General features: G+C 44.0%; 1 protein-coding gene across 1 annotated transcript in view; it reads left to right on the top strand.

Moving 5' to 3' along the window:
* Positions 1 to 14,950, top strand: part of LOC111863183 (arginine kinase) — a 189,294-nt gene that overhangs the window by 56,794 nt on the left and 117,550 nt on the right. The gene's annotated exons all lie outside the window — the stretch shown is intronic.

Genomic DNA, 14,950 nt, shown 5'->3' with positions numbered 1-14,950 from the left:
TCTGGGTAATTTTAACTATTTGTAATTATTTTAATTAACTGGAACGTGGCTATCTTGGACAAAGTGAAGTTTTGTGTGTTGGTGATTTCTTTTTCTACTATAAATGCCTCTGATGATGGCTCCGTGGTGAGCCGAAACATGTAAGGCAGGTGGTGACGAGGTGGAAAACTTAAAAAAGTGTCACATTTGACGGAAGGAATTTGATTGTTAATTGGTTAGTGTGACGGACCAGAATGAAAGACCTTAAACTACACTCGTATATTTGAATTCCTTGCAATAAAATTGCGAGGTGCAATGCAGTGCGGTATCCAGCGCCAGATGAACTGTTCCCTCCAAACCTGAAGCAGCCCAAATGCTGCTTACAAGGAGATGCAGTATCGTGAAGGATTCTTAAGGCGCGTCCACATTACTCGTGCTCGTCGGGAGACTCGTCTGGCTTTTACTCGTGTTCGTAAATCTTCGTCCACACCATTTCAGTTGCTCGCCAGGCTTCGGCGCGTGAGGATCTGTATATTTACTCGTAGTGTGTATAGGCTGTAGTCGTATTTTAATTTATTGGCTATAGTCTTTTAAATTAAAAATTTGCTTGTTTCGTGACTTGTCATATCGTCCACATTACTCGCGAGCACAGTGAGTCACACGAGCACGAGTAATGTGGACGCGCCTTTATAGTGGAAACTCATAAAACACAAACGCTAACTTTGATTACCAGAACTGTATATTTTTCAGATACCCATGACTATGCAAACAATCCTGAAAACATAAGTCTACAGTCTATGGAACAGTCAATAATTCTCTTCAAATAGTTGGTACCTTAACAATAGTTGGCTGACGAATGTTATGCATACATTTAGCATTGTGGAGTATGCTGAAAGAGTTGTGTAGCTGTTTGCTCATGAATTCATAATGTTCTGGTCATTCATTCACTCTGACTAGACATCTGATATGTTGGGATTGCGTAGTGTCAATGACACGTTTAAATATGTGAAAAGCACGGAATGTTTGAGCTCTGGATTCTTTTGTTCTTGTCGCCCAGTCGTAAAATTTCTGTTTGAGGTGGGTCCTGCAATGTATTTGTTTTGAGTGAATGACTCGAATAGGGCTACATCCTGAATGAATAAGGTTCAACATACTCGTAAATAATTCGGGGGTCCTAAACATTTTCACTAGTCAATAAGTTCATGGTAGTAAGTAAGTAAGTAAAGGTATCCCTGTAACAGGCCGTGGAGGCTCATAGGGTTGTGAGATGTTGAGGTTCCCACATTTTCTAGACAATCGGCTCACAGATGGCGGTAAGTTTGTCAGCCCTACGCGCCGGCCGCCCTTTACCCCCAAGAATATTCATGGTACTCATTTCTGTTAGAGGCTGAGTCAACCCCAGCGCCACAGTGCGGCTGGAAGGATTAGATCAATCGAAAAAATTTCAGTGACCTCATCGTGGTTCGATCCCGCGACCTTCCGGCTTGTAGCATAGTGCCTCAACCGACTACGCTACCGGGTGCCCCCAAATTCATGGTAGTGTAAAGGGAAATTAACTTTTTACGTTAATTCTGATGTGATAATTCAATATCAATGCACAGATATTTTCCGTGATGCCACAGTTTTGTATGTCAAATTTTGGACCAAAATATCGTGTTTCTATGCACTTCTCTTTTCTTAGTGTTGTTCCAAGTTTTGTCAAAACGTTGCTAGAAAATTATGTTTCATTGGTGAATCAAATGTGTCATTTAAAGAAAGGTATTATTTGAAATTAACTAATAGATGCTATATCTTTCACATATAATTAGAGAAAAACAAAAACAAAAATTGTAGATGTTACAGCACGTTGACTGTAATTTTTGTGATCGGTGTGAGAGATTTAGTCGAAAACAACTTATTTTTACATGTGGAGATCAGCGGCCTCCGTAGTCTAGGGAGAACGTTCCCACATCACGACTCAAGGTGCGCGGGTTCAAACCCGGCGGAGGTCGTGGAATTTTTAAGGGCGGAAAAATTCAGGGAACAAGTCCTCCGGGAGGGACTTTAAGCCATGGGTCCCGTGTCGCAGCTTTACGGCACGTAAAAGAACCTCATGTCCCAAGGGGACCACTGAGCCAAATTCAGGACATTTCCCGCCCAACAGTTGTCTCTAACGCCTCTGGTAGATGGGGGAAGCATCGAGATACCGCTGAGCCAGTAGAGGCCGAACTCGCTGGCTGAGTCGGGACTGATGGTACGCACCAGTCCCGGTAGGGAATAGGGACTGGTAGAATATCATAGGGGGACGCACAATGGACCAACAGTTGGTCTAAATGCATGGGGAAACCCACCCTCTCCAATACAATACAAATACAATACATGTGGAGATTTGTTTTGTTGTCTTTAAACAAATTTAAATACTGTTGCATATAGCAACTGGTGCGCCCTCTGAATAAAATGCACAAAATGAACAAAACTGAAGAAGTCACGCCCATTTCCTTCTCTGCCTGTTCGCGTTCTGAAGGCACCAAAACTGCTTGATATTTTTCGATTGAATTTGGCGTGAGCAGTGTTTGCAGAAGAGGAATGGTTTAGTGAATTTCATTCTACTCCATGTCAATCCGGGTCGATGCCAGCTTCATAAAGCTGGGTTGTGAAACCCAACTGCGTGAAGCGAGCTATTTATAGAATATCTAATGTCTTTTATAGAAGTTGAAAGAAATATAAAATACCACTGGAACTAGATTATATGGGGTACGCGGTAGCGTAGCGAAGTTCTCAGAGAGAACATGATGCAGTGCCACTTTGTCCACCACAAATCCCACATTACTTGACCTGTGCTCGAACCCGGGCCGCCGCACGCCTCACTTATTTGCCAATATGGCTACCGGCGCGAGGACTAGATGTTAGTGTTTTAATAAATCGAATAGCCACGAATCCGTATATATAATAAAGCTGTAATGGTGCTGCGTGAGACTCTGAGAGCGCATGCGCTAGTTGCAGTACGGTCGATCTGCCAACAGTAGTCTCTGGTGTCATCACTCGCCATTTTCAAGATAAATGCATGTCTTAAAAGCGTCTTAAACGTGTATTTTATATTTTTTTCAGTGTGGGATAATTGGATTTTCAGCACGCGAAGATGAACCCCTAGCACCATTACAAATGTATTTTTGTACGGTTAAGCGTGTAATTTGAACCAAGGAAATTGTACGGTACATAAAGGTCAATGCGTCGCCAGTCTTGAGGCTGCTTCCCTGGAAAGGCGCGTCCACATTACTCGTGCTCGTGTGACTCGCTATGCTCGCGAGTAATGTGGACGATGTGACAAGTCCAGAGACAAGCAAATCTTCAATTTTTAATTTAAAAACTATAGCCAATAAATTAAAATACGACTACAGCCTATACACACTACGAGTAAATATACGGATCCTCACGCGCCGAAGCTTGGCGAGCAACTGAAGTAGTGTGGACGAAGATTTACGAGCACAAGTAAAAGCCAGACGAGTCTCCCGACGAGCACGAGTAATGTGGACACGCCTTAAGACATGACGACTGGCAAAACGGGCCTTGCAGGAAAAAGAACATAGGAAAAACGCGGTCGTTATTAACAGTCACCAGAGCCTAAGTTGCCTATTCATTCTGTATAGACTCAGATTATACGTAATAACATGTTCAAAACAAATTAAACACAGAATATAAAATTTGTCACAGAACTGTAGCGAAGTCACCTGAGTACAGGGCAAAATCGTAACATAGAAATTGTTAATAGAGCCTTTGAAAATGTGACGCTGTTCAAATATTTGAGAATGACTGTAAAAAAAATGTTTTCATGAGGAAATTAAGAACAGATTAAATTCAAATAATGTTGCTATCCTTCAGTTCAGAAACTTCTCTCTTATCGTATGCTATACAAAAATTTAGAAATTATAATATTCAGAAATATAATTTTGCCTGTGGTTCTGTATGGGTATGAAACTTGGTCTCTGGCATTAAGAGAAGAACATAGACTGAAGACATTCGAGAAACAGGATGCTGAGGAGAATACTGGGACTAAAGAAGGATGAAGTGGTAGGAGGTTGGAGAAAACTGCTAATGAGGTGCTCCATAACACTTTTTCCCTCCCGCTCCAACTTTGGAGCCTAGGGCTGATTTCTCAGTTTCATTGGTCATTTTTACATTCGGTAGGACTCCTTGGACGGGTGATCAGCTCGTCGCAAGGCCTCTACATAAACACAGGACAACACAAACACAGAATAGACGCATATACACACACGAAACATCCATGCCTGGTGTGGGATTCGAACCTACGATTCCGGCTTCCGAGAGAGAGAAGACGGTACATGTCTTAGACCGCTCGGCTACCGTGACACGTACTCTTCGCTAAACGTAATTAGAATATTCAAGTCAAGGAGGATGAGATGGGCAGGGCATGTAGCACGGATATGGACATAAGAAGACTGGATATAGGATTTTGGTAGGAACACAGAAGGACTGGAAGGCCTAGACTTAGGTAGGAAGCTAATATAAATATGGGAAATGTGATGGGGTGTTATGGGCTGGATTAATCTGGCTGAGGATAGAGACCACTGGCTGGCTCTTGTGAACACGATAATGAAACTTCGGGTTCTATAAGATGTTGGGAAATTGTTGAGCAGCTAAGCGACTGACAGCTTCTCAAGCAGAACTCCGCTCCGTGGAGTTGGTTAGTTACTTTAACTCTACTCCGGAAGCTATGAAATTGGTTGTCAATGCCACCACGGGCCGCATCCGCCATCTGTGGACGTCGTGACGAGAGGTACACAAAAACCGCCGGTACATGAACCGAAATACCACAGATAATTCGTACTTATGTCCGCTTTTGGCGAGGAACTCATCTTCCTTTCGGTGGCCTTCATATTGAATTATTATTGTGCTGTTCAGGTTAATTCGGTTCTCGAGCTGTTACATCGTGAAGATGCACCTATATTACTGGCGTTTCGGAGTACGTACTGCTTCCATCTTCAGGCTGTACCATGAAAATTGAGGCAACACCATCTACAGCCACACGGTGTAATAATCTAAGAATAAAATTAACATATATAATTAACCACCGTGTGAACCTATAATCAGTATTGTGTCAGTAGCGATAGCGTAGTTGGTTGTGGCACTATGCTACAAGCGGGAAGGTCGCGGGTTCGATTCCCGATGAAGTCATTCGATTTTTCAATCGAACTAATCCTTCCAGCCGCACTGTGGCCCTGGAGTTCAGTCAGCCTCTAACAGAAATGAGTACCAGGAATCTTCCTGGGGGGTAGAAGGCGTCCGGCGCGTAATGCCGTGAGAGCCTCGAAGTCTCAGAATCCTATGGGCCCCTACGGCCTGTCACAGAGATGGCTTTACCTTTCTTTATCAATCATCACACAATTTTTAGGTGTGATAATAAAACGCAAAGTGAATACATTGGTTACATGTCAATCGTTTTGCAAAATGATTCAGATACAAGATATTATGATTCTGGTATTGGCGATGTGCTATTGCCTTGTGCGATAAACACCTGTTGAGAAAACTGATAGACTTTTCTGCGAAACTTGTGTTGAATCTTGCAGTATTCATCATGGAAGTCAAGTCCTCCGACATCTTGTGAGATGGGCTCCGCTGCACAAATTGAGTCTGTATCCGTCCTAAAGTTCTGCAGTAGAAGCACGCGAGGGCACAGTCGCGACATCTCCTTTCGGAATTACGTAATTTCATGCGCTTCGTGGAAGAACAGCATAAGAAACTTCAAAGCTTCTAATGGAGCCATTCTTCCAGCAGCTTTTATCTCTGCTTGATTCAGATATAACGGCATCAACACAAAGTTGACCAATCAGTAATTATGCACTGCATTCTCTTGAACAAATATATTGTCACGTGTAGGGATTGGCGCGTGACTTATGGATGGGCTCTGGATTGGGTGATTCGATTTATTGTCACCTTATTCACACAAACCGGGACTACGGGCAACATAGCGCTCTCGCTGTTCCCCACACTTTACCTACCCTGCTGTTAGACTTTCATCTCGGTGGAAACGCTTCCGTAGGCGTCGCTGCCTAGGAATTGTTAGCCGTTGACTAGTGACTGACTTCTTATCGTCCGGCTTTCACGCAGCACGTCACATTTTATACAAAATATTTGAATATGCAATAAATGGTGAAGGTTAATGATGTTTACAAAACTGAAAAGAATGTATTTGCAATGTATTTATATATGCACTCCACTGGAATGTCCACTCTTCGTTAAAATGTAGCTACGTACATACTGGTTGATGTGTTGCAGCGCGAAGCAGTGGGGAACGCTTCCAGACGCAGTTGTGAAGTGGTCTGTACATAATGCTGCATGTTTCGAGAGCCGGACTAGTACGTGTCTATTTACATAACACTTCTTAGAAATTACTAGCTCGAAACCTGAAACAACTTCATTGCGTATTCATAGACAGGGTTTAAAGTGACTCGAATACTTAGAAAAGACCCCGTCTGGTACGTTATTTCTATCTTCCTTCCGCACTACATAATAGTCTGTAAGGAAATTCCATGGCCTCTAAAATAAATTTATATTCGCTAGAGCCGGTAGTTGAACATCAGATGCATATTTAAAGAACCGGGTTCGGTGAATTTAATATGATATGATTTATTTGCGTGGTTACTCAACAGTCGCCATGCCAATTACAAGTTGCCACAAGCAAAGAGACAAGAAGCACCATTTGGACAATAATAATTCAATTATTACAATCGCTCCAATCCTGATGGGGTGAGTGGAAATGTATACAGGTAGAGGCAAAGGTAAAGTTGTCCCTGTGCTCAACGAATTAAGCACTACGCCATGAAGGCGTATGGGGGAGTGGTTGTATAGATCCATATTTTGTTGACCTCGGCACTAGCTGGAGGTGAGTGGTCAGCTTCACGCCCCGGCCGCTTTACCTCTCGGGGAAAGACAATGTATACGTAACTTTAATGTTATATTTTAGGGGCCTGTTGCACTGATTCATGTCCATGATGTGTATTCATGCTAACCGTCTTACAGTGCACATAATTTCACCTTTCTCTTCAATTTTACACTACATGTTTCGGCACTAATGTGCCATCTTCAGGTGTGTCTCTATGCACGTCAAACTACTGCACTGCATGCCATGACGTCTTCATTCTAAAATGACTAAAATCTGTGTTCGTCATGCATAACAATAAATTCTAAATGTTAAAGCCTTTCAGGATTCGTCATCCATACGTCGTATCAAAATACGCGAACCCCGCCAATCCTGTTCTGTGGGAGCGCTCTTCCTACATTCGTGTGTGTTGTGCTCTGTGTTGTGTCTTGCTCCTGTGACTGCCTGCGTTACACTGCTGGATGTGTGTGCATATGTAGGAAGAGCGCTCCCACAGAGCAGGATTGGCGTGATTCGCGTATTTGAGATACGACTGTGCTCATTGACCGTACTGTTCAGGTACTACAAATACAAATGATCTGTTTCAAAGCTAATATCACGACAGAAATCACACTCTTTGTAGTAATAAAATATATATTTTTTTATCTCTCAGTATTTGCTATATCGAAAAAAAAAGGCTTGCAATTGGAATGAAATTTGTAGATCTTAGAGCGATTGGCCACTACAAGTAGCCAAAACGAATTATTTTACGAGCCTTTTAAATAGAGTCTCTAAGTTTGATTCGAGCGGCAGGCGCAGTAGGGGTTACATTCAAAGTTGTCCCTTTGCTTAAGACGTATGGGAGAGTGGAGGTGTACCTCCACTGTTATTGACTTCGGCACCCCGGCCTCTTTATCCCCAGAAAAATAACCCCGGTATCCACCAGACAGGAGGCTAGGTGAACCCCAGAGCCGGTCTGGACTCTGTGAGTTAGAGAAGAATATCTTGCCTCTGTCTGGCATCGAGTCCCGGCCGCCCAGCCCATAGTCCGTCGTTGTACCTACCGAGCTACGTCGGCTAATGAGAACCCAAATCATATCCACTCCAAAACTTCTAAGTATAAACCCGCAGTTCTAAATTTTGTCGGAGCTCGTTCCCTAGGTTCGGAGGTGAAAACTGCGAATGCCTCACAACAGACGCATTCGTTTCATACACCGCTATGCGCAAAGAACTCTCAGTACAGGGAGACTTAGGCCTCGTTTCTTTGTAGCGTTCTCGTGAGTTAAAATTAACCTCTTTCACTTCATTTTAGGAGTCTAGAAAATTGCGTACTTCTTATATAAAGCAAGCTTAGTTCCTGGCAGAACTCCTAAGTCTACTTTCCCATTTCACGAACTTCCAGCCCTACAAATCCTGTCTTCCTAACTCTATATCTGGACGAAGTAAATTCATAATCGCTTAATGGCATGCAATTTAGCGCATGGGATTTGCGTGCGCATATGGTCATACGATCCGATCCTATCGAGATAGAAATTGTAAATGTCCTCAGCTCAAAATATGCTACGTATTATAAGGGATTTGATCAACGCATTGACAGGCAACGGCTTCGTAAACACGTCCCATCCTACACCAATGGAAGCTGTGTCTCAGTGGACTGATGCTATAGTTCGTTGCTAGGCAGCAGTCAGCCCACCGATAAGCTATCCGGGTAGCGGTTACGTGACGTGTTTTCTGTGTGGTCTGCGTCACGTAACAGTAGAACTGTGTTTTCTGCATTATCCGTGCCGCGGTTATATAATGCGCGTCCGCTTGCAGCTGAGTTGAGTTTTATTTGAGTTCCGGGGTTCAAGGGTGATTGAACAAGAAATTGCAAAAAGACTTCATAGTGATTTGAAATGTTAGTTTTTGTGTTGAGATTCGTTGCCAGGAGACGAGTAGTGAAGACGGAGAATCCTAGTGCGTGTGTAACGGTGAACTGGAAAGTGTGTAAATCAGCCATAGCGCTGTATTATTTGTAACTAAGAGAGATTGTAACCGAAATGCCACTAAATACAATCATTCGATATAGAGCCCATTATTTTCGTCAAGCGCACCCCTACACGTGGATATTATCATCATCATCATCAACTTTCGGGGAAGAACCGATTACTCTTATACTTAAGTTCGTAGAACGTAACCTTAAGTAACGAGTCAGGTCCCTGTGGATAGTACAGCCCAGTGCAGGGCCTTTTCTGCGTTCTGCTTCACTCAACAGCTGGGACGGGCTCTGTAGACCTCAGACGCTGATGTTTTCATTGTAACACAAAGGCCACCTGACGAGGGGTCGAGTGTTTGTTCACCTGGTCTGTACAGAGCCCAACAGCACTTCAGGTATGTCAAGTCTCACATCAGTCAGTTACACGTTTGGTTCGCACACTTCGCTCTAGACTTGTCTGCTGGACAAACAGGACTGTCATGTAACCGAAACCTCAGTAGAAGCACATTCCGTACCTTTATGAGAAGTGTTTGTGACTAAGAGATACGGAATGATTCTTGACGTGTTTAACCCCACTCTGTGGAAGCACAAGTTCATAGTATTGAGTATCCATTAACGATTATTGCGAATTTATTAATGGAGTACATTTAGCGCCTGCCCTATAGAGTCTAGACACTGAAAGCGTCCTAAAGCAAACAACAAAATAAAACACGAAGCATCATGCGGTAAAAGAAAAATTTAATCAGAATTTTAGGCACCGACCTCCGTGGCCCTCAGTTCAGTTCAGTATAGAGGGGGTGGGTTTCCCCATGCACCGCGATTAATAGTCTATTGTGCATCTCCCTTTAATTTCTACTGTCTCCATACCCTACCGATACTGGTGCCCGCTATCTCCACTTTCTGCCAGCGAGGTCGGCCCTCTGCTGGCATTGGTACTCGATAACTTCCCCATTTACCCGAGGCATTGGAAACTACTTGGGCGGGAAACTTTTTGCCTAATTTTGCCGTAAATCTACGACACGGGACCCACGGCTTCAAGTCCCTCCCGGAGGACTTGTTCCCCGAATTTTTCCGCCCTTAAAAATTCCACGACCTCCGCCGGGTTTGAACCCACGTAATTTGAGTCATGAGGTGGGAACGTTACCCCTAGACTACGGAGGCCGCTTTCCGTGGCCCTCAGTTCAGAACCTTCTGTCTTCTCGTCTGCTGTCCAAAAACATGAAAATTAGAATGTACAGAACTATAATTTTGCCTGTGGTTCTGTATGGGTGTGAAACTTGGTCTCTGACATTAAGGGAGTAGCATAGACTGAGGTTGTTTGAGATCAGGGTGTTGAGGAGAATATCTGGACCGAAGAGAGATGAAGTGACTGGAGGTTGGAGAAAACTACATAATGAGGAGCTCCATAACTGGTACCCTTCTCCAAGTATAATTAGAATGATCAAGTCAAGGATGAGGAGGTGGGCAGGTCATGTAGCACGAATGGGTGAGAAGAGAAATGAATATGGGATATTTGTGGGAAAACCAGAAGGAAAGAGACCACAGGGAAGACCAAGGCTCAGGTAGGTTGACAATATTAAAATGGATCTTAGAGAGATAGTTTGGGATGGTATGGATTGGATTGATCTGGCTCAGAATAGGGACCAGTGGAGGGCTCTTGTGAACACGGTAATGAACCTTCGGTTTCCATAAAATGCTGGGAAATTCTTGAGTAGCTGCAGAATTGGCGGCTCCTCCAGAAGGGCTCAGCTCGATGAGTGAGTAAGTAAGTAAGACCTCCGTGGCTTTAGTCCGCAAGCGAACTATACCGAGCGACCGCCTCTTGTCGGTGAAGTTAGTGCCAACTTTGGCGGATAGAGGCTGTCACGTGGTCAGCGCAACGGATCCTTACGGCCGTTAATCTCGGTTTTATAGACCGGAGCCGCTATTTCCTTGAAATAGCTCCTCAATTGTCCTCACGAGGCTGAGTGGACTCATTTAGCTCGAGATGTGGGGCACGCGGTAGCGTAGTTGGTTGAGGGGCTATGCTACAAGCCGGAAGGTCGCGGGTTCAAGTCCGGATAAGGTAATTGTATTTTTTTCAATTGACGTAATCCTTCCGGCCGCACTATGGCCCTGGGGTTCACACAGCCTCTAACAGAAATGGGTACTAGGAATTAATTAAATAATTTTCCTTGGAAGTAAATGGCGGCCGGCGCGTAGGGCTGACAACCTTACCGCCATCTTTGAGCCGATTGTCTTAGATAATGTGGGAACCTCAACGTCTCACAACCCTATGGGCCTTCACGGCCTGGTACTGTGATAGCTTTACTTACATTTTATCCGGTACCTACAACATTACACAAGAAGTAAGAGGTAAAACATAAGGTAAAGCTGTCCCTATAACAGGTCATGAAGGCTCCCACATTTTCTCTAGACAGTCGGCTCACAGATGGCGGTGAGGTTGTCAGCCTTACGTGCCGGCCGCGCTTTACTCCCCAGCAAGATTCCTTGTACTCATCTCTGTTAGAGGTTGAGCCTCCCCCGGGGGTCATAGTGCAGCTGGAAGGATTAGATTAATTGAAAATCCAATAATCTCATCGAGAATCGAACCCGCGACCTTCCGACTTGTAGCATAGTATCTCAACCAACCACGCTACCGCGTGCCCCTATTACAAGAAGTGCACATGCGAGACTTAAGTAACGTATGATTTTATTTATTCTTTCTTTCACTAAATTGTGTGCCGTGTTTACAGAAATGCAACAGTCCGAAACATGTAACACACTCTGTATACCAGCAACTGCAAGGGCACTGAGCACAGCTCCTGTGGCCAGAATTCGAGTCCCAAGAGATGCACATGAGATTGTCTGAAACCCTGTAACAAACGATCATCGAGCAATTTTTGCAGTGGCATTAAGAAAGCTGGAGTGTGGAGCTTGTGCTCAAATTATCCGTGAAGACACATAAACACGACAAGTCTTCGTGGAGTGGTACATCGTTACACAGCTGCATGCACCTTGAAGGCAAGCATTTGTTCCACACGGAAGACATTCTTGGCTCTTCCATCAAGCAGAACAGAAGTACGGCGCTTGGAGCCTTGATAGCCCCAACAAGGCTACTGATGGAGAAGTACGCTTGTTAGTCTCGTGTTGTACTCGTAGGCAGTTGAGATTGAGGTATATGTTGCATAGGCCATTCATATTTTCAGGAAATAAAGGCTTGCTGGGTGTGTTAAAACAGCGATCAGACCGCTACTGCTATACAGACTTGACACGTTTGTAGTTGAGTGTCTGACAGTCTGTTGAGACCCTCGTATCACTTTCCCTCACGTTCTCTTAACAGAATTCCTGTAAATTGCCCCGTTTCTTTGTTTGGAAAATGTTCCTCCTTTCCGACGTTACAGAAGGAACCTTGGAAAATATAAATTTATTGAATGGAACAGAATTTCGTTTGGTTGTACAGAAATCTGAAACTCTACCATGAATGCCTTTAGTACAGTCTGCTTGAGTCTCTGAAGCACCGGTAAGGGTAGGCAGACTGCGCTCACTTTAAGGAGAGAATTCTTTATCCACTTACAAACGTTACTGACGTCGAAATAATATGTGTAATTTATTTTTGCGTACTCAGCCACGAATCTTATTAACAATATTGTGGCACGACACCCGAGGTCAGGATAGACGTTCACTGTTAGGCAACTACTCTGTAAACACATTCCCGTGGCAATGAATACGCAAGCAACAATTTATTAGCTTCCGTTGCTATGCAACAGTGCTGTAAACACACGTTCCCAACAAGAGAAAGGCTGTGTTTTCTGCGTGGTCCGCGCAAAATTATTATAAAGAAAATTTCATTTGTGATGTGAAGTGCGAGTGAGACTGTTATAAATCCGTTGTCAGGATACGACTAGCGAAGACCGAGAAACCTAGTGAAGTGTAAAGTATGTAGATCAGCCTGCACTCCCGAATTGTGAGAATAGGATGTCAGTAAATCCAACAATTCCAAACCTTGTCTATACCCATTAATACAGATGACAAAATGAACAGTGATTATGTTTAGTTTAGTTTAGTTTAGTTTCGTTACAAACGTAGAACTGTGTCCGCACTATGCTACAAGCCTGAAGGTTGCGGGTTCGATTATCGATGAGGTCATTGTATTTTTCGATTGGCCTAATTCTTCCAGCCGCACTATGGCTCTGGGGTGGACTCAGTCTCTAACAGAAATGAGTACCAGGATTCTTCCTGAGGAGTAAAGGGCGGCCGGCGCGTAAGACTGACAACCTCACCGCCGTCTGTGAGCCGACTGTATAGAAAATATGGGAGCCTCGACGTCTCAGAACCCTATGGGCCTCTAACGCCCGTTACAGGGATAGTTATAACATCCGGTTTGGGGGACACAGGTTCAGTTTCAGGCACGTGTTTCTGCATTGGTAGGATGGGAGTGGACATAGAACTCTACCGCACCAGAATTGCCGGATCTGTGTTAGGCAGTAAAGTTCAGCCATAATTTGGTTTTTGGGTCTAGAGTTAACTAGAATCGACTGTCTCAAGACAGGGTCAGTTTGGCGGGTTTTATGATAATGGTAATGAAATTTCTGTCTTCACAAAGGTGGGAATTACTTCTTTTTTTTATTATTGCTAGTGGGGTGGGACTAAGTCCCTTGTACTGCGGCCACTTCTGGCCTATTGCACTAGCCCAAGATGATAGGTGAGGGTGATTGTGGAGCAGTTGGTGGAATGAAGATTGGCAGGGGAAACCGAAGTACTCGGAGAAAACCTGCCCCAGCGCCACTTTGTCCATCACAAATGCCACTTGACCAGACCCGCGGTGGAAATCCAGGGACTAACCGCTTGAGCTATGGCGCGGCCTGGGAATTGCTTTACTGAATAAGCAATTAGCAGCGCTTCAGGAAATGCTGTAATATGTGGAGCTGACAAATATAATTAGAAGTACAGACAGTTTTTGTTTAGTGCAGTTCTTATGAGGAGTCTAATGTTCATGTTGAGCAGAGGAATATCCTACACGAAATAAGAAAACGGAAGGCTAATTGGATTGGTCATATTTTACGCGGTAACGGCCTTCTAAAAGAAGTTATTGAAGGAAAGATAGAGGGGCGGATAGAAGTGATCAGAAGACGAGGAAGAAGGCGTAAGAAGATGCTGGATGACCTTGGGGACAGAAGAGGATATTCTCATTTGAAGGAGAAAGCTCTAGATCGCATCAAGTGGAGGAACTGTTTTGGAAGAGACTGTGGACCTGTCGTCTGACAGATTACAGATGAATGAATGAATGAATGAATGAATGAATGAATGAATGTGTGGCGCGCGCGGGTGCGTGCACGTGTGTTTTTGTGCGCGTGTGTGTGCTCGTGTGTGCGCGCGCGCGGGTGCGTGACGTGTGTTTGTGTATGTGTGTCTGTATGTGTGTGCGTGTGTGCGCGCGCGCGGGTGTGTGCACGTGTGTTTGTGTGTGTGTGTGTGTGTATGGGCGGTTATCCAGAGCCCTATGGGTCGCTACTACATTACGGTTGAGAAAAAAGGCAAAACTTCTATTGTATGATGCATCTTTTAAGCTGGCTCATATGACAGAAACATGAATTCACTAACAAATTTTCTGATATTCAGTTGGGTGTGGTACGAGATTATGGCTGTATGTGCGCATGCTCATGTTAAACTGTGCTAAAACATCCTTGAGGCTGCATATCGTCATTAGCTAGTGACATGTCTCGTTATGTCATAATTAAAAAGTTACGAGATTACATTTTCAGCATAGGATGAGGCCCGCCGTCACCATGCCGGATATCAAGGCTTCACGTACACTCTAATGCCCACTGGGGCTGTAGTGCCAAGGGAAAAAAATCGATCACATGTTTCTGTAGCTCATATAAATTATTTTTAATTATTTATTATTATTATTATTATTATTATTATTATTATTATTATGGCCCTTTGTTGGGCCTTGGCCGATTTTTCAGTTTCTTAATCCTATACACAGTGGGTAGTAGTCCTTGGACGGGGGATCAGCACTTCGCAAGGCCTCTCCCTACATACAGAAGAACACAAACACAGAAAAAACTCACTGACATCCATGCCTCGAGTGGGATTCGAACCCACGATCCCAGTGTTTGAGCGGAAGAAGAAAGTTCATGCCTTAGATCGAGGAG

The sequence above is a fragment of the Cryptotermes secundus genome, unplaced genomic scaffold (genome assembly GCF_002891405.2).
Source record: "Cryptotermes secundus unplaced genomic scaffold, Csec_1.0 scaffold501, whole genome shotgun sequence".
Classification (NCBI taxonomy): domain Eukaryota; kingdom Metazoa; phylum Arthropoda; class Insecta; order Blattodea; family Kalotermitidae; genus Cryptotermes; species Cryptotermes secundus.
This window is presented reverse-complemented; position numbering and strand designations above follow the sequence as displayed.